Raw genomic sequence first — 24,437 nt, 5'->3', positions numbered from 1 at the left:
ATATATATAAATATATATATAAATATATATATATATATATATATATATATATATGTGTGTGTTTTTATACAGAGTAGTTGAATTAAATATGAGATGCCAAATTTTGAGGGTATTTGGCATCACCTACCTCACTCGTGCCTGGAAAAAGGATTTAATGGCCTGGATAGGATCATGAATAATTGTATTGCAGCAGATTTGCAGTTCTTTATTTGTGGTCCAGGCCCCGAGTGTCCTGGAAGGAACGGGTGGGACAGGCACTCCATCACTTTTCCAAGCCAAGAAATTAAGGATGGCTCTGGACCACTTTTCGATAAAAAAAAGGCATCTGTCCTTGAAACCGGGGGAGTTACAGGTCGAGGTGGCTCAGGTGGACTGTCTGGACTGTCTGGACAAAAATGACTACCACAAAATTTATCATTTTCATTCCTGGGTTCAACCCATTAGGTGTTACTCTCTATAATGCCTAGGGTGTTAGCCCTAAAAGGGGCCAATGCATGATCTGCTGTGATGGAATTTGCTGTGTATGGCTTCCTGGTTGTGGCCGTTTAGAGCTACCATTACTTGGTATGTCATAGTCAGATACCAAACATCAGAATATCCTGGAGTTGGAAATAAGCCAATGGTGTGGGAAGGCAGTGAGCATTTGAAGGTGGAAACGGGCAGGAGATGGTAACTGAAAAAACTTCAAAAAGTACACATAGGAGTCATAGGAGCATGGGCAATACACAGGGTAACAGGAAAAGTAAAGAAAGAAAAATAGGATTCTCTGGAGCACAAGGGGTCATAGGAAGCATGGGGGTCAGTGCGGCAAAAAGACGGCATTGTTTTTGTGTTTACTACTGTAAATGGTTAGATACAATTGCAGCATTAATAAAATGTACAAAACTCTTTTTCACATTTTTGTCCAAATATCAACCTATATATAAACTCAATGTACTTTTTACATCTTTAAAAACTGTCAATACAATTCATTTATTCAAATTGGTCATAAAGTAAATAATAACTAATTTTGGCCTCCAAAGTTGAAGAATGTTACATTATGCATTGCTTTGGATAAGAGCTACAGATTAAAATGTAAATGTTAAACAAATATAGCAAGGGGGAATTGACAGGCAATTTGAGTTTTTGAAGTCCTGTAAATACTCTATGCTTGGACTCTCAATGGCAAGTCTTGCCATTCACTCAATCTTGGTTATGACTTGACTCTGTCAAACCATAGTTAACTTATTTGTAATTCTGTTTAAAGGACCCCACCATTGGTGGAATAGATCCTTTTTAGGACATGTGTGGTTTGGTTGGCTATAACTTAATATCTGTTGTAATGAAAACATCCTGGCTTAGCTCTCACCTGGGTCTCCTGGTGGTACACCTGTGTAAGGTAGATATCTGCAAGGAGTTTGTTTGTTCTCCCCATGTTTGTGTGGGTTTCCCCTGGGCACTTCTTAAACTCTATTATTGATATGACTATGGTAGGGACATTAGATTGTAAGCCCCTTTGAGGGACACTTAGTGATATGAGTTTAGACTTTGTAAAGCGTGTGTAATATGACAGTGATATATAAATAAAAGTAAATAAATAGTTTAGTAAAATTATAAATCCACATAAACTTCAAGAGACATCTTTGTAGGAAAGTACAAGTGATTGTAAAGTCACCTTAACGTTGGTTTTGCTTGACCACCTGGATCCATGTGTCTAAGACCTGCAAAGCTTGGTTCCTAGTCCAATAAAACTTGGGTGCTAATTAATTTGAAGCCCTTTTGCATTTAGATGGAATTATCTTGTGGGCTCTTAGATGACCCTCTGATGAGATAACAGTTGTGGTGACCTCAGTGAATGTATCTATCCCAATGAATGGATTTCTGATTAGGAGTTTGTTGGACATTAATGTGTCTATAGCATATATTAAACATTTCAGGGGAAGTCATGTAGTGGTGGAGGAATTATTTGTTTCCTGGGATAGAAATGCATGTCCTTCTGCATATCAAAAACATACATAGTTAGCAGGATTTTTTTTATAGCAGTAAAGCCCAAGTTAAGAAACTGAGGCATTCCTAAATATTTCATTTTTTAAAGTCTAGAAGCTAGAAAGATTTTTTCCCCATAAATTATATTATCAAATCACTTGCAGACTCTCAGGGAGTTTTTCGGATCAACAAAATCTTCTGTCTCAATCTGATTCGTATGAGGGTCAAAGCTACAAACACTACCTCTTGCAGTATTTAAGTTCCAAAGGTATTTATTCCTAGGATAGGTTCGGTCACTATGGAGTAAATCCTCCTCTGTATACAGCTGAATCTATAGCAGCATTTGGCTCCCAGCTCTACCAAAGGTCAGGTTTCCACCCATTCAAGCTTGTATCACAACCATCCGCCATGTTCTTCTGGGTTAGAGCCTATGTGCAGATAATCTTCCATGTGGATCCTCTTCATTTTCTTGTGGGATCCATACCTGGTTTTACAAAAAATGCTGTTAGACCCTTAAGATACCTTTTTTATTTCTTTAGTTTTACCTACTATGTAACATTTTAATAACTACTATGGGATGCATGTCCAAATGGATGGTTTATCTGGCAAGGTACCGTTTCTATTCTCGTGTACAGAAAAGCTGGTATTGAGGTCTAGAACTTCTTGCTTCTTTTATTAGTTTTTGTCATATATGTCAACTAGGACAGGTTATGGTCCAACTGTTTATTATAACTTTGTAGTCTCTTTTGTAAACCTTACTGGAGATTATTAGGGAAAACTCAATATTACCTAAATGTCTTTTTATTCCCAGAGGTATTATTCAGAGATCCCCTGATGAAGCACCCTGTGGGCCAAATGCGTCGCTAATAAGATACAGTAAAGCACCCTCCCCCAATATACATCTTTAAAAATGGGATTTTTTGATTGTGTACAACCTCTCTAGTTAGCTTTTATATGGTTATATAGATATATATCATCCATCTATAAACTTTGTTCTATGCTTTTAATGATTTTTTTGTACTCAATAAAGTGTAAAATAGTTTTTTTATCCTTGGTGCCTAAAAAGAGCCCTCTTTCTTCTTCCTCTTTAATTATACTATTACCTTAAAAATTATTTCCAAGCATGCCCCAGGATAGTTAGCTTGTGTCCTTTTTTGGGATTTTTTGTTTTTTTCCTATATTGTAACTGTGATTGCTCCTAGGGGCCTTTTAAACTTGCCTTGTGTTTCCTGCAGGTGGATAAGGCCACATCTTCCTAGTGAATCACCCTGGAGAATTCTTGCAAAAAGACTTAACAGGTAATAACTCAAGATTTCTGTTGTATCTCTGTGACCTGAAGTAAACTGAAATCTCCCCAGTGGTATCTGCATAAAAAGTTTAGGCTTCACATACAAATTTTTGACTGTAAGTTACTTACTTTTGACAAGATGTTTAATGTAATCAGTGGTGTCTATGGTACCTGATGCTGTGTGAACGTGATTCTATTCAGGCATAAATCAGGCAAATGCAATATTGACTTTGAGCCAGCTTATGGCAAATGTGGATGACTCCTAAGTGCATCTGTATACAGAAGGGCAGGTTTCCTGCTGAGCAGATGGGAAAAAGATAGGGAACCATATGTACATCATAGATGCATGTCATATTACATATGAGATGCACCTATACCACAGTACAGATTGTATTACATGCTATGTACTATAATGATTGTATTAAATGCACACAGGTTTGCTTTAAACATATCTAAAATGTGATCTTGGTAAAGACTTGCAAATGTAATGTTGTTTACTGTCTGTAAGGGGTAAGAGTACATTTGGTTGATTTGATAGATTACAAAAAAACTTTGTTCGTTAGATAAGGGAGTATTTCATCCATTATTTCATTATTTCATCCAGTATTTCATTCAAGGTCCAACTTCTTTGTTCTTTGAAAGGACACAGAGTTTGCAGAACAGATATACTATTAGTATCATCATATGTCCTATGTTAGTGAAGACAGATTAGACCTGTCTGCAGTCGCAGATGTTAATCTGTGCCATATAATTCTTCAGACAGCCATGTTTGATAACATCTCATTTTTTTTAGCACTTGCTACCAGTGATGTTCTGAAATCGGAACACTTGTGTTTCAGTTATGCTGTGAAAAACTCCCATAAATACATCCATTGACAAGCAAACAAAGAAAATATATTGTTTATGTGTTGTTTGTGAAAACGGAGATATGGATGTGTTGAATATTTTCAGATAACATCTCAGATTAAAGATTTTAATATGGTAGACCTAAATCCTAAAGTCAAACTCTAGGCAGATCTAAAAAAACACACTTTTAGGCAACTATGGATAAATACTTTTTTTTTATATGTATAATTAGTGTAAGTGCCTGAATTTAACTTAGTATAAACCTCTTGTAATCCCCCGGAGGATTTCTCAACCAGGGTACCTCCAGAGGTTGATAAGAGTTTGACCAATGAGCAATGTGCCCCTCAGGTGTCTTACCACTGACACCAATGATCTTTTTGACTATCCGTAAGAGTGACATTCTTCCCACTGACCACCACATTATTATACTGTGATCTGTATATAGAAATTATAATATGGGTTCCATGAAGACGGTAATGTTATTTCAAGGGTTTCCTTATGACAAAGGGTGGAAAAAAGGCTGCTTTAGAGAAAGGGGAAGCACTGGGACTAAATCAGGTGGGATATTTATTACAAAAAATAAGCTTAATGGAGGAGAAAGCAAAGTGAGCAGTGAGAATTTGTTATCAGTCTCCTGTTACTCCTTTAATGTCCTATCTGCAAGCTGGCAGAGATATAACACCAATGCATTCCTGAACTTTTAATACAGATGTGATGTAATGTGTTTGGCTGTGATGTGTCGTAGAACTTTTTAAATCCCAGTAGTAATTGGATGGAATTGCAAAACCCTTTGGCAAATAAAAGCAATATTACATATTAGATTATTCAAATAGTGATTACAGATAAAGGTGATTTATTTAAATAAAACACAAGGAAATGTACAGTTCTTGTACACACTTGACCTCAAAATGTGGTCATGCCCATTTTAGCAGAAAATAATTGTTGTAGGTGTGTTGCAAAATTGTCCTCCAGTCTTCTCTATGCTAATATCTTTCATTAGCAAGCTGTTTGATGCTTAAAGGTTTCATTGAGCTGTCTGCTTCCGACCCTTCCACAATATTTTAATGTGTTTTAGAGCATTGGCTAGGGCAGTCCAAAACTCTCATTGTTTTTGAGCCATTCCTTGGTGGATTTGCTAGTGTTCTTTAGATGATATTTGTGTTGAAACATCCATTCCAGATCAGCATTTATATAAATGGTCTTACATTCTCATCAAGAGGATTTTTATCATAGTCGTCATGCTTTATGGTTAGTATTATGAGTTTCTTTGTGGCACAAATGTCTACTGCTACTGTGGCCAAGCAACGCTATCTTTGATTTATCCTTCCACCAAGCACTGTTCCAGAAGGTGAAGTCTTTGGCTATATGTTGGAAAACTAGTTTACTCTTATGTTCCTTTTGAACAGCAAATAATAATTCTTACCTCTTACTGACTGTAGATGTGTGCACTTTGACATAAACTGATCTAAGGATTTTTTTTTCTGCCAGATCTAGGCACATTAGCAGCTATTTGTTACAAAAATTTACCAACTTAAATTACTTTCTGTTCAGAGGAATAAATTATTTTAAATCCTGTGCCAAACCTTTTTTAGTTCATCTTGTCATTATGACACTCCACACACAATAAGCAAAAAGAAAACCAGACCATTTAAGGTTTAAAAAGGCCAAGTTTATTTTTGTATGTTCCAATGGTAAGGAGGTTCTTACCAAAAGCATGTAATCTTGAACTTCAAATCTATGAACCCAAAATATTTAAGCAGGGGCACCACCAACTCAGCTAAGTGAAAGAAATAATTTTCTTCCTTCACTTAGTTCTGGAATTGGTGTTGCTTTCACATGCACTGGATGTGGACATAGTTCTTCAGGAGTATATCAAATGAAATTAAGTGTGGAGACAAGTGGACAACCTATTTGTAATCCCCTATGGCATAAGCAAAGGTCATATAGCCTGAACAATGGCAAGTTTATGGATTTGATGTGGTGCGATTGTGTTACCTAAGATTAGTGACATGAATACATCATGACAATTTTATATGTCATTTGTTTAAGTAAATCACCTATATCTGTAGTGAGGATCTAATGTTTGCCTGGGTTAGTATGTAGAAAAGGTCAACAATTTCCATGGGATGTATGTACCCTATCCACACAACTTTTCATTTTGATATGAATCTTTATTTGTGATTAGTATTCATACCTTTCTCTTTTAAAAATTGTTTTAGCTTTGTGGTCTTTTTTATTTATAGGCAAGACAACAATTTCTTTGTTGTGTTTGTGCTATTCTTTCTTTGCTTTGTGGCACAACTGACCTTCTAGTGCCTCTTTTTGCCATATGTGATTGCTGTCTGAGATCTCCAAATTGTCATGCTGTGAAAGGTTTTATAACCGGGGAAGCGTTTTTCCAACCAAGTCTCTCCAGTGTGGCTGGTAAAGCTTGTCTGCAGCTGCCTACTGCACATGCAAACAGCTGAAATATCTTTGACGAATTCTTCTGCTGTTTTGGATGCCTTCAGAGCTATGAATTGCTAGGAAGGGTTGTGTCTGAAATGCATAATTTGGGTGTGTGAGATAATACACCTAAATGGAGGACAACTTTGAGCATTAGGGGTTTACCATTTTTTTTCTTATAAAACCCCCAGCATGTCTGGAGGAGGTAGGATTATTATTTCAGTTTGGTTGTGTAACTTGATGTTATGTGATAGATGTGATATCATCATAAAATGGATTTTTTTAAAATATAGGAGCAGCAGAAGAGCTTAAAATTACTATTTACATCCTGTGTAGTGCATCTTGTATAAACATGCTAGTCCCCTAAACACAGATGGAGCTATGCATATACAGCCCTGTTGTCCCCTGGGATTCCACACAAGCCATGCCACACGTTCCTTGGACCTTGCTTAGTTCTAGAAATATTAGAGAATACTCACAAATAAAAGTAGTAAATGGTATGTCATTCAGCTGAGTTGACATTCAGACATGTTTTGTAGCAACAATACTTAGACATAAGCCTTAGGAATAAGTACTGCTCGTTCATAACACATCAAAGTGCCATCATGCTCTCCTGAATTTCCTGTGTTGAGATGCAAATAAAGCATTTATGGCACATAGAAAGCAACAAATATAGCTAGTTGGAGATGACTGGTTTAGCTTATAGATGTTTGTAGACATGGGAGAACATTTGCCCATTTGGAACATTTACAGCTGAAACTGGAGAAATCAAATGTTTATTGAACTTTTATAACTACATCTGGCCAAGCACTATATGGTATTGGACCATTAAGACTCTTCCTTTGAGATCTGAAGGCAGAACACTTACCAACTGCAGCCAGATCATGTTTGTGTGCCTAGCTGCCAATGAATGGCTTCCTTTTAAACTATTTATTATTTACATAGGTAATGGTAAAGCTGAAATCCACTCAAACTTTCAGGGTTGCACAGTTTTAAAGGCTTCAAATTAGAATTAGAATTTTGTACATTCTAATCCGGACTGTAAGAGCAACATTTCCTGACTGATAGATATCTAACATCATCCAGCCCTTTCCTTCCAAGCCCTATTCTTCCTGACCCTCCTTTTTCAACCGCTCCGTTATTTCAATCATGGCGGTTGAGCATCCCATTACATATGAGTTGATGAATGAGGCAGTGTGTTGTACTTTCCATCCTGAAAACATAATTCGCTCCTTCTGTGGGCTCTTCCATAGCCATGTTGTACATGCATTATACAAAAAAAAAACAAAGCCATGATGTCAATGGGTCCAGAAAAAAGGCATGCAATAAAACAGAAAGGTTTTATTTAAAAGTATAATAGAATGTTGATGCCAGAAAGGAGAAAGCAAAGAATGCAAAAGATTTACAAATGAAATGTTCACTTTGGTATATAATCTTGGTTATAATATTTTTGATCTTGCCTTTGCTTGTCATTTTCTATAAAGCAAGATCACAAAGAAAGAAAGTTCACATATAGTAACATACAGCATCAAACTACAGCATAAATGCTGAACAATCTCCCAAATCAAGAGGTAATCTTGAAAAGAAGCTCTATTACTTACATTTTAATGTTCTCGTGAAGATAGCAAAGGACAGTCTCAAATCAGCTAATGTTCTACAGTGGCTGCTGATAGTCAAGCAAGGAACAAAAGTCGTTTAATCAGGTAACTTGTTAAAACTTGGGTAATCAAGGGTTTTACACCACACTACCACACATAGCCATTATATACACTTGTCTCTTGAAATCTGAGTTTTTTCCATTATTTCTGAGAGAGAGCAGAAGGCCTCTTAATCAGAAAAGAAAAGAGTCTCTTGATTTTATTTTTTTCTTTGCACAATCAAGTTCTGAACCAATCAATATTTTTTTCTTCTCTGAATAACCAAGCTTTGAGAAAGTAACCTTTCTTCCAGCATGACACTGCTTAGATTACAGGCAGACTTTGCAAGGATTAGAATATCTGTCACTGCTCCTCAAAATAACTCTTGTTCTTATTTAAAATGTTAACAAAAGTTTGTCTGTTAAATATGTGAAAATACAAATCTGCAGCAATGGCAATTCATAGGTAGTCTTGTACTTTGCCTTTGACATAAACATCAATGTGTTCTGAAAGTTCAAAGTGTATATCCAGGCAAAATCTTTATTTTTAGTTTTGAAGCACGGAAGGCAAAGACTTTATGTTGGGTTTTTATTGCTGTCTGTGCTTCCATTAGGGAGATTCTCACCTTTATTCAATCCTATTGACCATTGTCATCTAGAAAGCAAGTAAAGTAAAACCCAAAATGTTTGAGTTGTCCCTAGAACAAGAAGTGAGGGGAACATATTTATTAGGGACACTTGTTATGGGAACAGCTCTCCAATAGGGAAATTCAAAAACATTGGTAGATATTCACTTGTTTTTTGGACAGTTTGGCTACACATATGATTTAGGTTCCTGAATTAACCATTCCAAAGTTTTGCTGTTTTTTTAATGGGGGGAAAAAAGCCATAGAGATAAAATAGTGTTTCTGGAAAATCTCTGATATATTCATACTTTTTGAAACTGAGTTGGATCTAGGTTTGTAATCAAAATAAATGGTTGCCTTCAAAATCTCATTTTGACATTTATAAAAATGGCATTACAGGTAGTCCCTTGGTTACATACGAGATAGGAACTGTAGGTTTGTTCCTAAGTTGAATTTGTTTGTAAGTCAGAACAGGTACATTATTTTAATAAATGCAATTTGGACGGATGTTTGTCTCAACATATTATTAGGGTGGTGTCAGTTACTGTATAAAATCCTCACTGTGAGTTAATCACAAACAAAGCAAGAAAAAAAAAAAGCCTAGACATTAACTTCTGGAGCAAGCTGTGCTTTGATATGCAAAAAGAAACAACTGCATGCAGAGTTTGTCTTTATCATTAAAGAGTTACAAGATGATTACAGATCAGCTCCTCTCTTAAGATCACCCACAACCTCAGCCGTGTTTAGCAAAAGATTTCTTCTGCAAGTCATGCAAACTGCCCCCTCCCCCCTATAAAGCCTCTGTCCTGCACAGAAGGGAGCAGGGAAGCCCAGTTCGTATCCTTATGTTGGATGTCCCTAACTCGGGGACTACCTGTACAGCAATAGAAGTCCTAATTAGTCTTGCCAGACAGGAGGTTGCAATCTGAGGTGAGAATCTGACATGGGTACAGCGTTCACCCAAGGTCAGGACAGGTCCATTAACGACTGACTGTGAATGACCAATGTACAGGTCAATGGGGAGAAGCACAGTGGGGTGTCGCTCACTTGTTCTCCTCCCTCCCCTATCCATGGAACAGAACAGAGCTGTGTGTACAGTAATTGTTCATCTGTCATTCTTATGTCACTGGAAATGGTCACTTTGAACATGTGTATGCTGCCTAGGGTACAAAGCAAATAGATAAAGGTTCTGCTCAGGTTTGGGAGCTTTTAAAAAAGGCTTAGAGATATCAGCCAGAATAGCATCCCATGTGTTCCTGCACTGCACGATTATGCATGTAAAATGAAGTGGTGTGCAACAATTGAAAGACATCTAAAAAAACCTTGTTCTTGGACCTGCAGTGCATTCGACCTTGGTGTGTATACTGTTCACACTGGCCAACCATGGCAAAGGGGGACAACTGGAGTCAACTGGATGATCCAGTGATCCCTGCCCCTAAACATGGTGCTGGGACCTTGATAGCAGAATGTATCTTTCTTTACATGGAAAACAAATGTACAAGGCCAGTATGCATGTGTGAAAGTTTAATATTTGGCCACAGATTAGCTTTAACTAAGATAAAAAATGGTGTTTGGCCCATTTAAAAAAAAAACCATGCTATGCATGTTTATTTACTCTATCAAGGCAGTGTCATTTTGTTCTTGGTGTATGTGTGTAGTGCTGTGATTCAATTTTACAACTAGGGTGATTCACTTGGCTCACTGTTTTAAGGATCATGGAAATAAACATTATAAAAAATAAACTATACTAAATAAACATTTTATGTACAGCAAATAAAAGACTTTTGTGTTTTCCTTGGTATGGAATACTTTCATATGAGTTGAGTGGATATGATTACGTGTTACCAACTTTATCCAAGATATGATCCCATATTGCCCTCCTAATACAGTACAAATGTGGTAAATTTCACTTGTATACATTGAATGAGATGGGATGTTAATTTCAAGACATTCTGGAACAGTCCTGTTTGCTAATATTACATTCACCTTGCTTGTGAAGTCTGTGCATTCAAATATTGGTACCCAACATCAATGAAGATGGAATTAATGACTAAAGCACCCAGGATATACAAACATTACTTTGTCTTTATAGCCTGCTTCTAGAATAGAAATAGTTTTGTGGAGTTTTTACTTTTTTACTTTGTAATACCATTCAATATATATGGTAATTTGGGTTAGGTACAAAGATGTAACTCTGATACAATTTGTATATTATAATTCAATGAATGAATACATAAATACATTATATTTGTTCTTGTTATTGTTTCCTCCTGTAATGTCAAGCAGAGATAGTCTGCATTTCATTTATTCCATATACAGTGCAGTCAGGAAAAATGGTGTTCATTATATATAATTTTTCTTTATTTTAAGGAGTTGGAGTTGAAAACTTTGAAATAGTTGTAGGAGTGATTCAGATTTATTATAGCTATTTCACTTCTATTCTCCAGTTCTTTGGATGACTATCTTGTAAAATTGTTGTAATAATAACGATGGAATAAGCCATTTATGAGAAAATGTTTTAACATCGCTATATCAAAGTTGATTACCTGCTTCTCCTCTATATAAATAATATTATACATTATTATTGTTCAGTGTTATATTCCCTAAAAGGAAATATTTTTGCCTCTAAACTGCCTATTAGCATTATTGACACCATTGTCTACATAAATGTAGCTATTTTTGGTTATTTTACTTTGGTCACCAAAACACATTTGGAAATGTTTGCTTGCTGCCACTGACTACACTTCTTGACCATTTTTTTTATAATCCTTACCATGTTAACTTATTGTTATAACTACATGTTAACATATTGTATATCAGTGTTAGTATCCGTATAATAGTACAGCTAATGACTCTTCATTTTAATTTGAGGGTTAGATTAAGTTTCATTGTCAGGTTTAGAAATAGATTTTGGTTAGGAGAACAAATTTTAAATTGGCTTTTGTAAGAATATTCAAGCAGAATTAAACTAAACAAACAAAATGTCACCAGAACACACAGTGCTGTACATTAAATAGGGGTTGCAAATGACAGACAGATACATGTACAGGAGTTATATCATCAGTGGCCACAGTGGAGGATCATGATGGACCCAGAAAGCTTGGCAAAGAATATAGTGGCTTCAGGGAATAAAATTATTCCAGGATCCTGGACCTGTCATCAATGCAGGGCACTAAAAAAAAGGTTTGTGCCATAATCGGTAAATATGCTGTGCACATAAGCGCACCACCTACCAGCAACTTTAGTTTTACTTTCAGTAATAAAGTGGGACAAAACTCCAAAAAGTAAAGAGGTTTTAATTAACATTCGTAAATAGTAATCGTGTCTAAGAAAAACTTTAAATAAAATGTACCCTTTTATTTGTCCTCATTATCTCCTATAAAATACCAGTGTGTTTCCTAGTATGTGAGTGTGCTATGCCACCTACAGCCAAAAGTCTCATGGCTTTATAACTGCAGTGTGATATCAAAATCATTGTACCTCTGACTGCTGGTTTCAGTTGATATAAACAAGAAGTATATTTTAAATCAAAAAAGACAAGAACAATTTACATTTGTGTTGATTTGATGATAACCTTGTCATATGTCTTTAAGATAACACAACCAGATATTTAACTGTGAAACTGTCTTATAGAAATTATATTTGAAAACTAAGTGGAGAAGGAAATAAGGTTAACTAATACTACTATTGCAATGTGCTATGACCTGTCCACCCGTCCAATCGCTTTCCCTGCCCCACCCAACATAGTAAAAGATATTTGATTTTATTTTTTTTTACCTGACATCATGTGCAAACTGCACGCCTTTGATGAACAGAGGAACAAAACATTAAATACAAATGTTTGTTGTGTTCATTCTACCAGGGGTTGCAGCAGATGTATTACAAGGTTAGTGAGTACTACAGACAATATTAAACACAGTTCTAACTATTTTAAGCTTCTAAAACGGGCCCAGGGCTGGCAGAACAATGTGGGGAATGTAGTCTGATAGTAGCTGCACTTAAATTTAGTGTTCATGGAAATCTTTCTTTGCAATACACATGTCAGCAGATATTGCCTCTCAGCTAAAGTCACAATGTCTCAGCCAAATGATTTATAAAACTTCACAAACAATATAACCATACAGCACTTCAGCCTGAGTAATGGCTTCAGAGTTATGCTATACTGGATACATATACATGTGCAAGACAAGTAAATGGATAGAAATAAAAAGTGACATCCTAGAACTTCTGTTAAGTTAGTTGTTGGGCAAATAGCCTCTGGCTCATATGAAAAACTCTGTAATGAACAGGATCCACTCTTCCTCGACATAACTGAACAGAGAGCGATGGAAGTTGAGATAGCTATCACTTTTAATGAGGATAATGATACCCATGTTACTGGTATTTAAGCACATGATGAAGTTTTTTAGGCTCAGCAGAACTGTAGATTTCAATCTTATTTTAATGCTCCAGCAACTGAAAGATGGAGCATGTATCAGTGCTTTCGTGTAAAATATTTAACATCCACTTCAGAACATATTGACTCATTTTGTCTTCTTTCTTTGTTTCAGAATCACTTTAATTGTTCAGGGGCAGTGTAAAGTGATCAATGTTGCAGTAACAAGTACTTTAGTTGAATTTAGAACTCTGGGTACTTAGGAAATGATTTAATGATTACACTGTGGCTAGAGTGTTGTGTGTTCCTGTGGCTACAATTAGAAACTAGAAATGAGAATCAATATATAAAAGTAATAGTATTATTCTTTAGAGTGTATTTCCCCCTAAGGACTTAAAGCCTATTATAAAACATGATAAATGTAAAGACAGTATTGTTAATAAAATTTCTAATTAACCCCAAAGGCTTCAATAAAAATGTTCAGTTCAGCCCCATAGACCTCTATGGGGCTAATAGAAGAATCCAATCCTGAAGTCCATGGGGCCTAACTGGGCATGTGTAATCACAAAGCCAGAAGAGCAATATAAACAATGACTTGAGCCTTGGAGAAGGAAATAGGAAAATACTCAGTATGGGGGCAGGAGGAGGTTGGTTTAAAGCAGAACTAAACCCATCGCTACTCACCTGTCCCTCTGTCCATCCTGGGAGCCGCCATCTTTTCCCTTCTTTCCATATACCAGACTTCGGCCATGTGTTTATCCAGTCCTGGCACACGCAAGGGAAGCCCGGATTGCTGGGTAACTCTAATAACAAATGCTGGGCTGTGCATGGGCAGCTCAGTGAATTTTGACAGCTTGGACATAAGAAACATTGTCTGCCCCTTTTTGCAATATTCACCTGCCTGATTGCCAATTCTCAAAGTGGGACTCTAGTTCCACTTTAAGGGAAGGTTAAGGAAACCGGTAGGAAAATTACCTTTTGAACACATTTTTGACTACATTAACTTTATGGGCCAAGACATAAAAAATAGGAAGAAATGTTTTAATGTACAGCGCTGCGCAATATGTTGGCGCTATATAAAGCCTGTTTATTAATAATAATAATAATAATAATAATAATAAAATGTGTATCTATAAAATTGTGTATTACATCTGGTTAGGAGTGCTCAAATTTATCTTAGAAACAGGTGATCTTCAACAATCAACAGTTCACTTTGGAATGTGGACATAAATATAAAATGACAATGAAATTGAATGAAATCATTCCTAGAGTTTTCACCTAGGAACAGGCAAAATTTCACAATTCTCAGCATGGAAGTGTTCTGTATTTATGTAATAAACAATATAGATTATGAATATCATATACAAAAGTAAATATTTTATAGGGTCAGGGGCTACTTATAAATCACTGGCATATCTATCAACAAGGATGATGGAATGTTCTTAGGTAAGTGTGAAGGATGCTGTTGGGTAAACAGCAAAAATAAATGTACTTAAAATGTATTGTATTGTATGAGTGACGTTACTTACACCCTAATGGTACTAAAGTTTAACTCTGGATAGATTTTTTGTTTTTTGTATAATTGCAGTGGGTCCCTCTTCCCACTTCAAGGGTTATTTTCCTGTTATGGATCCTAGGGGATGATACAAGAGAAGTAAAATGTGCCTTATTCCTCACTCTCGCAGAAGCCTATGCTCTTCCCTGCTGAATCAGACTGGACCTCTGGAGCCTTCTAATAGCTCTCACTACCCGGGTGGTCTGACCATTGACATATGAGTCCATAAGCCCTGCACGGTATGAGATGATGCCGAGGCCCTGACAACAAACTGAGAATCATGAACTAGAGTAGTTCTCCTGTGGCTGCAGGAGTGAGGAGTAAGGTTTATTTTACTCCTACGCCATCATCCCCTAAGGCTTAGTCTACACGGACATTTTCCCCAACGCTTAACCTGAGGCTTTAAAAGCCCATATTTGAAATTCCCATGCTTTGCAATGGGCTAATCTACACCAGGACGTCTACGAGTTATCCATAACAATGCTTGCAACATTTAAAAAATTAAAGCACGGGGTTAGCGCTGGAAAACGCCAGAAAAAGCAGGTGAACGCTTCTATTGATGTCAGTGGGATGTTTTCCCACGTTTATAGGCACTTGAAACGCAAACGCGTTAAAAACGCAGGAAAATGCAGTAAAAATGTTTTCCAGCATTTTAAAGACAAGCTTTAAAACGCCAATAATAGTGCATAAAAACGCAGCAGGAACGTTTACATGTGTTTTTAAAAACGTCTTTGTAGACCCAGTCTAAATGAGGAATTACCTCAGTATGGAGTAAATGAGGAGTTAGTTGCAGTATGGAGAGAGACCCACTTCATTTGTACAAAAGACTTTTTCCAAAGTTAAGTTTTATCTAGATGTACGCAAACAAGAAGTACATTGCAAAGTCTGTGTAAATGATTGTCTGCCCATGTGGTTTCACTTTTTACTATCTTTTGCTATTGTGGATGCAATATGGGACTACCAGCTTGAATGGTGTATGGTATTTGGGGCCCGCAGAAGGTAAGTATTAATAGTTGGTGGTGCTCAGGGACAGGTATTGGCAGAGAATCATACATTTACAGTTTCTGACTATTGCCTGTTCCTAACCCATCGTTATATGCAGCCTGGACCGACTTCTGCTTGTGCCTACTGCCTCTGTTTGGTGAACTGATCACCCTGTGGGCCCTTGGTCTTCGGCCATCCCATCCCCAGAGGCCATCCTTTGGTTGCGTCTCCCAGCACACGGTTGCCCCCGGGACATAATGCACAGTCTCCCAAGGCTGAGCGGGGGCTTGCTAAACTTAAGGACTGTGGCGCAAGATTGGGGAACTGGTGTCTGGTGAGTATTGGTGCTGACCAGGGCCTTACATTTTCTATCTGTGTGGAAACTCTGGAATCAAATTTCCAGTTGGATACTTCCTTTCCTAGAATTCCATGATATGGCCTCAAATTGGACCCAATGATACAAGGTCAGACTTCTAGCTCAAGATACTTCAGGGTACAATACCTGAAAAGTCCTCTGTGTGTTGTATTTCTATGTGAATGTCTTTTTGGCTTAGTACAGCATTATAGTGGCCAGAATGGCTTATATAAAAGGCTTTCCAGACAAATGGTGCCAACTTACCACATAACAAAAGATTTTTTCCATTAGAATTCAGAAACTTCAAAATAATATTTTCCTAAGAAAATGCAGACTTTCAAAAAGGACTCCTAAAGGGGAGGTTTCTTGTTTAACCATCTCTAAAACCAAGATGAAAATAAATTGCACATTCTTCTATGTTTTTGGGGAATCGTCATGCTTCTTTCCCCATTGGGAAACTTTAAACTCCAGTCTATTTTTTTCCAGGGTGGTTAGTGGATGGGATTTTCTTGCAGGTCCCCCAGCTGTTGTGTTGTCATTGCCTGTTTAAGTATCCAATAAAGTCATCATTTTTGTTGGAGCTTCTTTAAAAGTGTGAACACAAAGTTTACACTTACTGCAACTGAGAATTTAGCTGTTTCCCTAATAGTTCACTTTTTATGTAATCACTGTTACATCTGGTTTTAGTACCTGTCATTAAAGGATTTCTTTAAAGAAGCAAGATACCTCTACAGGAAGATTCCTATGGAAGCAACAATTCCTCAAATCACGGACCACAAAAAATTTGGGGCACTGAGGTTGACCTACAGATGGCCTACATATGGAGCCATTGCCTGGGAAATAGCATGTGGTCTTGAGCCAAGAAAAATGCTTCAATGAGAGCCAATAGATATATTTTACTTCTGCTAAATTATTTTTCAAGCAAAATGTTTTGCATACATAAATACGTTTGTGGAGTATAAATTGTTTTTTTGGGATTAGACCATTTTCCAGTCCTTCCAAATTTTCAGTCTATCAAATAACTAAGTAAATAATATTTATCGATGAACAAATTTGGACAATGATTATAAAATTGTACAGTGGGATATAGTATTGCAAATTGCAGGAGTTCAACCCGAGACAGAAAAAAAGAGAACACTACCATAGTCTTTATAGCTATATTTTGATGGTGGAATCATTTGATTCCCACCAACAAATACTGCCAACTCCCTCTATAATCCTAATTGGCTAACTACCGTTTTCAAAGAAATGTGGGTGACCGTATGTCATAATGATCACGTCTAGAAAAACTAACCTTTCAATGGCCAATTATTTTAAATTACAGTAAAAAAATTGCATTGAGTAAATGATTACTTAAGTAATTCCACACTGTAAGCCATACATTTTGCTTCTGAAACCTGGTTGACATTAAGCTATTCCATGTCTTTATGAATAGAACGCAGGATTTAATGGAAACAACACCTGTATTGCCTTTTTCCTGTTGAGGACATTTTTTATCCTTATGCAGTATTTCAGCATTCAGGATAGCTTAAAAATATATATGAAAAAAACAAGTGTTGGAGATTTATGCTGTTTGTAGATATCATGTCATATTTACTTATGGGTAGTTTTCCAGTACTGAAAACTGTGCTGGAGATGGCAAGTTCCAGATGGAAACATCATCGAATCTCAAGTCTGAAACAAAAGACTTGGCAGTTCATAAGTAGCACCCCTGCTGGGAACAGGTGTCTCCAGCTTGACAAGCTTGTGTTTTATTCATGGCTTCTCGCAGTGTACTTTTGGTTTTTACTTGGTCACGAAGGTCTGAGGCTGAACTAAGATGTTTGCAAGGAACTGGAGGTGCAGAACAGTGACATGCGAATCCAATTACTTGTTTACTATTGTCACAATAATTTCAGAACCCATTTTGACTGGAACCACGCAGGCTATTCTTGTTTTCTTTTCAAGAACAATACAGGATCAAGTACTAATACACATTATAAAGACAAGTTTTCGCTTAAAATGTGCATATGGTTAGCAAAGCATAATCAGGTCTCTGCCTGCTGTGAATGTGAAGTAGACTCTGTGACAGCATTTTCTTTTTTAAATTCTGAGTCACCTACCTTCCTTAGGGGAGGTGCTAATTACATTAATTATATTAGTCTTTCCCGCCATTGCCATACATCAGAAATTCAAGTCATATATTAGAGCTGACTAGCTCGTAAAAAACAAATGAGGTTTAAAGTTGTATTATTAAGATCCTTGCCTATTTCTCTGGCCTTGCAAGGAGACACGGTACTGACGGACACCAAAGGGTTGAAGGTTGCAGGAAACCGGTAATAAATTTCTAGTAGTGCGCTATACAGAGCCTGGTATTAATTTACCTGCTAGCACTGTGATGATATGGTCTCAGATTTGTTAAACTAAAATTAGAAATTCAATATGTAGGCTAAACCAAACTGCCTGCGGTAATTAAATACTTTGATGAAGTCATATATTATGCTCAGTGACCAAGCTTCTGGTTTGTCAGTGTATTAACTACCTTGTGATTTATTTACTAACCGGGAACAAGGAACAATTAGGTGGGGTGACCTATGCTAACTTGTACAATATTAAATTTAGTGTGGCAAATGAAAGGGCAATCTTTGATTGCTGCTGTTCACCTGATTGTATTCCTTGCTTTGCCGGATACGGTAATGCAATTACAAGTAATATGTTTGTAATGAAAGCAGCATATTTCTAACGCAGTGTGATATGAGGTTATCTTTCTGGTGCATGTGTTTTACATTCCAGGGAATGATTAGCTAAATGTAAATATATCCCTAAATGGTTAAAGAATAATACAAATATAAAATTAGTTTTGTTAAGAGCAGAGAAAACATTTAATGAGCCAATAAACCTGTATTTGCTGCAAGTCAGACGTTTCACTCAACCATTCCTTTTTGTGTGGATGTTAACACGGGTTGTTTAGTAACTTAAAGCCGAGCAGATATGAACAGCAGGTGGCACTTTTTTACGTATCTGTTTTTCCTTTGGCTTGGTTGAAAATGTTTACAGGGCTCAGTAGCTTAAGCTGAAATCTACACACGAAAACAAGTCAAAGCATTGAAATATCCTATTCCCATTACCTGACTCTTTTATACATTTTCAGAAACCACTTCAAAATGTGTATGTCTCTGGAGAGATTCAACACTTGTGACAATACTTACAGATAGAGGTCTTTTTAAAGATCAGAGCCCAGAATTTTACAAAGTTATCAATCCAAGTTCTGATCTGATATTGGCAGGTCTAGTATTGTCGCTGGATGAAGACAGTCCATTGCTGGCCCCTTGTTGGATTTGCTGAACAGAATTAAAGGTGTTCTGCTCAACTGAGGCTCTGTCATTGTTCAACCAATCCCAATTTCATCTGCCAGACAATGATAGATGTCTCCAGCTGCCCTCTTTCTGAATTGGTTGGACACAATGACAGGAGCTCCACTCATCTAAGCTCCTGTCATTGTTCACCCAATCCAGCCATGAGACAATGACAGCTGTCAGTTTGGCAGCTGAATTGGCTAAGCATACAGCTGTATTCTCTGGTCATAGCAAACTTCCTAATTATTTGAGCAGCACCCAATTTCTGGCAGTATCAATAAAATATTTGTTGTAGTAATTGAGTCACCAACAGGGAATGTTTCAGATTCCCTACTTTATAAATAGATTCCATAGTGCAGTCTTTCTCAACTAGGGTTTCTCCAGAGGTTGCTAGGAGTTCTTTGAGCAATGAGCAGTTAGTTACTCTCGTCCCTGTATGTCAGTTTAATTAACACCAATGATCTTTTTGGCTATCTGTAAGGTTGGCATTCTTGCCACTGACCCCCACGCTAATATACTGTGAGTTGTGGAAATAATAATTATAGTAGGAGTTCCCTAAGACCTGAATGTTACTTTGAGGGGTTCCCCTTTTATTGTAGGCTCTTTTGGGCAGGGTGTAATGTATTGGTAATATAATAATTGGTATTAATAATAATATTGATAATAATGATAAAGGTATAGGGTTAAGAAACGCTGACATAATATATAAAAATAAAGCCTGAGGCCAAATATAAAACAAAATAATTTTATTGTTTAGTTCCTAAAGTTTGCATATATTTTTGTGGTCAGTAAAATCTATTTTACATGTATTAATCAGTGACAAAGCATTTGCTATATTACCTATATTTTTTTATTAAAATTATTATTATGCTAATATGCTATATTATGCCTTTTTTTATTATAATAAACTTTTATACAATACAAAAATACAGTTCAAGAGAATTTTTTAAATGGTACGCAAGCCTGGAGCAGAGAATGAAAAAATAAGACTTAGCGCTGTGATACAAAAAGAATGTCATCACCTGCATTTTCGGAAGTCTGGTATGCAGCAATCCTTTGGTTGTAGAATTCAGTACTTATGGTTTATTCATGAAACTTGCTGGTGTGTGGCTACATAGTGAAAATTCTGCTGATGAAAACCTTCCTGAGAAGCAGGCCAGCGCCTTGTCTATAAGGTGACCTCTAAGGGAAGAAATGAAAGTGCGAACACAGCAGCTACACGTCAGAGCATGTAAAAACTTTGCATTTTCATTCAAATAACAAAATACATTTATTAGGAAAAGTAATATTTAATTTCATCTTTACATCATAGATGTTGTGGCATGTTTATTAAATTATATCAAAAAGTAAGCAAACTTCATTAAAGTAAAACTCCACGTTAGTATTCACTCATCTTAGTGGCGAGATCTGCAGAAATCGCCATTTTTTGCTCAACCATTTTTCGGGTTTGCTAAATAAAGATTTCCCCATTAGGTAGAAGGTGTAAATCCTTCAACACAGCGCTGCGTAATATGTTGGCACTATATAAATCCTGTTTATTAATATTAATACCAACACTTATTGGGCACTGGATGAATGGATAGGCGGTGGAAGTGCTATGCACTGCTTTTTGAGTCGCCAATTCACTAGAATAGGTTAATGAAGGAAAATAATATAATATCTGGAATTCTATTATATATAGTTCTCAGAATAAGATTTTAATAGCTTCAACTGCAAATACTTGCTATATACTGGTTACAAAATGCAAATAGGATGAGCAGTCTCTATCGGCCTTAGCTGGCAAAACCCATTTACATGAATAATACCGTGTTAATTCAAAAATAAGTAAATATAAAGAGGGGGGATATAGCAATACATTTGTAATATAATGATAAAAAACTTGCTGTCCCCAAATGTACAGTATATGTCCATGTACAATATGGTTGAAACGATTAGAGGCTTTGTAAAATTCTTTGTAACAAGCTCATGTCTCTGATTGTTACTTGCTTTACATGAGGAAACAGGTCCATCTATTGGTGTGACCTGAACATAAACTAAATTCATTTTCCTCATTACATTTTGGGGGGAAAAAATATTGGCTTATACTCGAGTATATACGTATTTATTGAGCCAAAAAATTACTTGTCATATACAGAAAAAAAAGTATGGATATTTATTTTTATGCAGCTGCTTGGTTAACTGAAGTGAATACAGCTGCTCTTTGTCAGGAAACTCGGGAAAACTTTGAAAACATTCACATGCTAAGTCTTTTCTCATTAGAAAATTACCCCCTTGAGTGGGCCAATGGGTCTGATTTATTAAAGCTTTTCATGAATGGTGAAAATAGATTGCCACAAGTGAACCTGCATGATCCAGCAAACCTCGAATGGATCTGATCAAAGACTGAAACAATTTGCACACTAATCGCACAAAAACTTTTTAAGAAATTCCCTCCAGGATTGCTGGATCACCCATGTTCTCCCATGATACTTTATTGTTCCAGTCTTGGAAAGCTTTGATAAATCAGGCCCAATGTGTATTGCATACTTGAAACATAATGATTTTAAGGTATCGGTTTGATAGTCTTGAATAGGACATAGCAGGTTATTTAGTGCCTCATGTAGGACTTTTGCCTTAGAATACATGTTAGTGAGAACTGTGGGCAGCACGGTGGCTCAGGGGTTAGCACTCCAGCCTTTGCAGTGCTAGGTCCCAGGTTCGATCCCCAGCCAGGACATTATCTGCATGGAGTTTGCAGGTTTTCCACGTGTCTGCGTGGGTTTCCTCCCACATCCCAAAAACATGCAGTTAGGTTAATTGGCTTCTCCCTAACAATTGACCTTAGACTACATTAATGACATATGACTATGGTAGGGACATTAGATTGTGAGCTCCTTTGAGGGACAGTTAGTGACACGACTATGGACTTTGTACAGTGCTGCGTAATATGATGGTGCTATATAAATACTGTATAATAATAACTGTTTCCATTGAATAAAATATTTATGACAATACATTTTCTTCTTGTACTGATAAAAAGACAAAAATCATTCAATCAGAACAAGGCTTCAGGAACTGTGGGACAGGACTGCCGTATCAGTGGGTGATATTTGACATTAAATGCACCATTAGTTTTTTTTTCCTTAGTATGAATATTTTGTCATCATAATCTACCATGTAGGTATAATAAGTGACGAATGAGTATTAGATATGACATGAAGTGTCAGTAATGTTTAAGCACCTGAATTTCAGTAATTTCAGGAAAATATATGTAACAATAACTTGTGTCTGGTTCACATCTGTGTAGTTCACCTCCATCCTAGGAGGGGTAAGCAGGCTGACATCTCTTGATGCCCCAGTACCAACTTTTCAGGAAGCATCCAAGGCTCAAGGTTCAGTTCTTCACATGCAGTGGGGAAAAAGTTGGGTGTTCAGTCATAAATTTATTATTTTATTGGTGAATGGGATTTCTAAGAGAAACATTTTATGGTAAAGGGAACCCAAAAAATTGCAATATTAACAGAAATCTGCATTTTCCTAATCCTAGACTTGGAAACAGAATCTACCCTTACCCTGGTTTGTTGATTTCGGCAGCTGGTCCATTAGTAGCAGCTAAACTACAGTGTGAAGCAGACACTGGAAAGGCACTGTCATCTTATGGGAGGAACAAAGCAAATTTGCATGCAATGCAAATTTTTTGGGTAGGATCTCTACAATTGTATTTGGGCAGAAAAATAACAGCTTGTCCAAACTTCAGGTTCAATTGTAGTGTGGCTAGCCACAGAAACTGACATCATTCCTCACAATGCAAAACCAAGTCCTGCATTGTGAGGGAAAGAATCTGGGTGCCCAACTGCATCCTTGATCTTGTAGAGAGATAAAGAGCGCAGGCTGCTGGGGGATTAAGGAGTAGGGTAAGTAAAGTATCATTTTCATCACCCCTGGATAGCAGCATTTACCTATGCCATGGGCTTCTGGCCCCTGTTAGGGCAGCGCCCCCTGGCAGGTGACGCGGGATTACCTGGGGTGCAGAGCCTAAGTGTCTCTTGGTCTTCACCAGAACAACCCAAAGAAATGATGGGCCAGTGGCCCTAATGGCAACCCAAAGTGGTCTACTTTGCTGCGGGGAGAACACCAGATTGTGGCCCCCGGGCTCTACCCTCCAGGAGTGAGCAGGATAGAGGGCAGATCAGGTATTCAGTTGGATGACAGCAGGAGCCATGGTCCGGTCAAACTGATGAACAGGGCAGGCTGCAGACAAGCACAATCCAGGTACAAGCACAGGTCAGGAATCTAAAAGGGCACAAAATGGCAGTGTGACTGAGCAACTCACAAGTAAAAAGGCTGAGGATCCAGCAACCAGATATTCAGGGGGGTATAAATAAGGCTAGCAGGCAATAGCAGGACAAGGTTGGAACCAGGAACTACTCTGCTCATTGGCTGCTGTGCATTTCCTAAAATCCCTTCTGCTGTGAACAGCCTCAGAGTAAGTGCAAGAGATGCTAAAAAAGGCAATCTTTGCACGGCTAAAGGGAAGCTGAGGATGCTGCAGGCTGTTGGACAGATGATCTGTGGGCGGAGTGGTAACGGCTCCACTGCATAAAGTTTTTACTGGACCTGGATTTCAGGTTTCGAAAAAAGCCTGTATGCTCCTGATTTAGTAAACGTATGAAACATCCCCCTAATGTTCTTATTTTACAAAACCAGTGTATGTTGTTGTTTGTAATTTACACCATATTAATTTTATTTACACCATCTTTATTGCAATTCGAACCATAAGTAGCATACATGTGAACTAAGTACAGGATTAGTGGTTACGTACATATACAACAAAGCTTTTATATTCTACCAGTGATTTCTTTATATGCTAACATTTATTTTGGCTCATTATGGAAAATATATTTCTTTAGTGGTTTGACGGTTTTATAACATTTTTCTACTTTCACCTAGGGTCAGATGCCTTTTATGTGCTAAAGTCTTATATACATATAGTTCTACAAGTAGAAGTAAATATTTTCTATACTTTTCTATAATTCTGTAAAATAACA

The 24,437-nt window shown here is 37.0% G+C and overlaps 1 long non-coding RNA gene across 1 annotated transcript in view; it reads left to right on the top strand.

Moving 5' to 3' along the window:
* Positions 1–24,437, top strand: part of LOC140324475 (uncharacterized) — a 159,173-nt gene that overhangs the window by 14,231 nt on the left and 120,505 nt on the right. Inside the window, exon 2 of the long non-coding RNA XR_011919546.1 lies at positions 3,201–3,263. This is a non-coding gene — a long non-coding RNA (uncharacterized lncRNA). The remainder of the gene's footprint in view (positions 1–3,200; positions 3,264–24,437) is intronic.

This window comes from Pyxicephalus adspersus, chromosome 2 (assembly GCF_032062135.1).
Source record: "Pyxicephalus adspersus chromosome 2, UCB_Pads_2.0, whole genome shotgun sequence".
NCBI classification, from domain to species: domain Eukaryota; kingdom Metazoa; phylum Chordata; class Amphibia; order Anura; family Pyxicephalidae; genus Pyxicephalus; species Pyxicephalus adspersus.
Note: the sequence above shows the minus strand (reverse complement) of the source record. Positions and strands in the feature narration are given on the sequence as shown.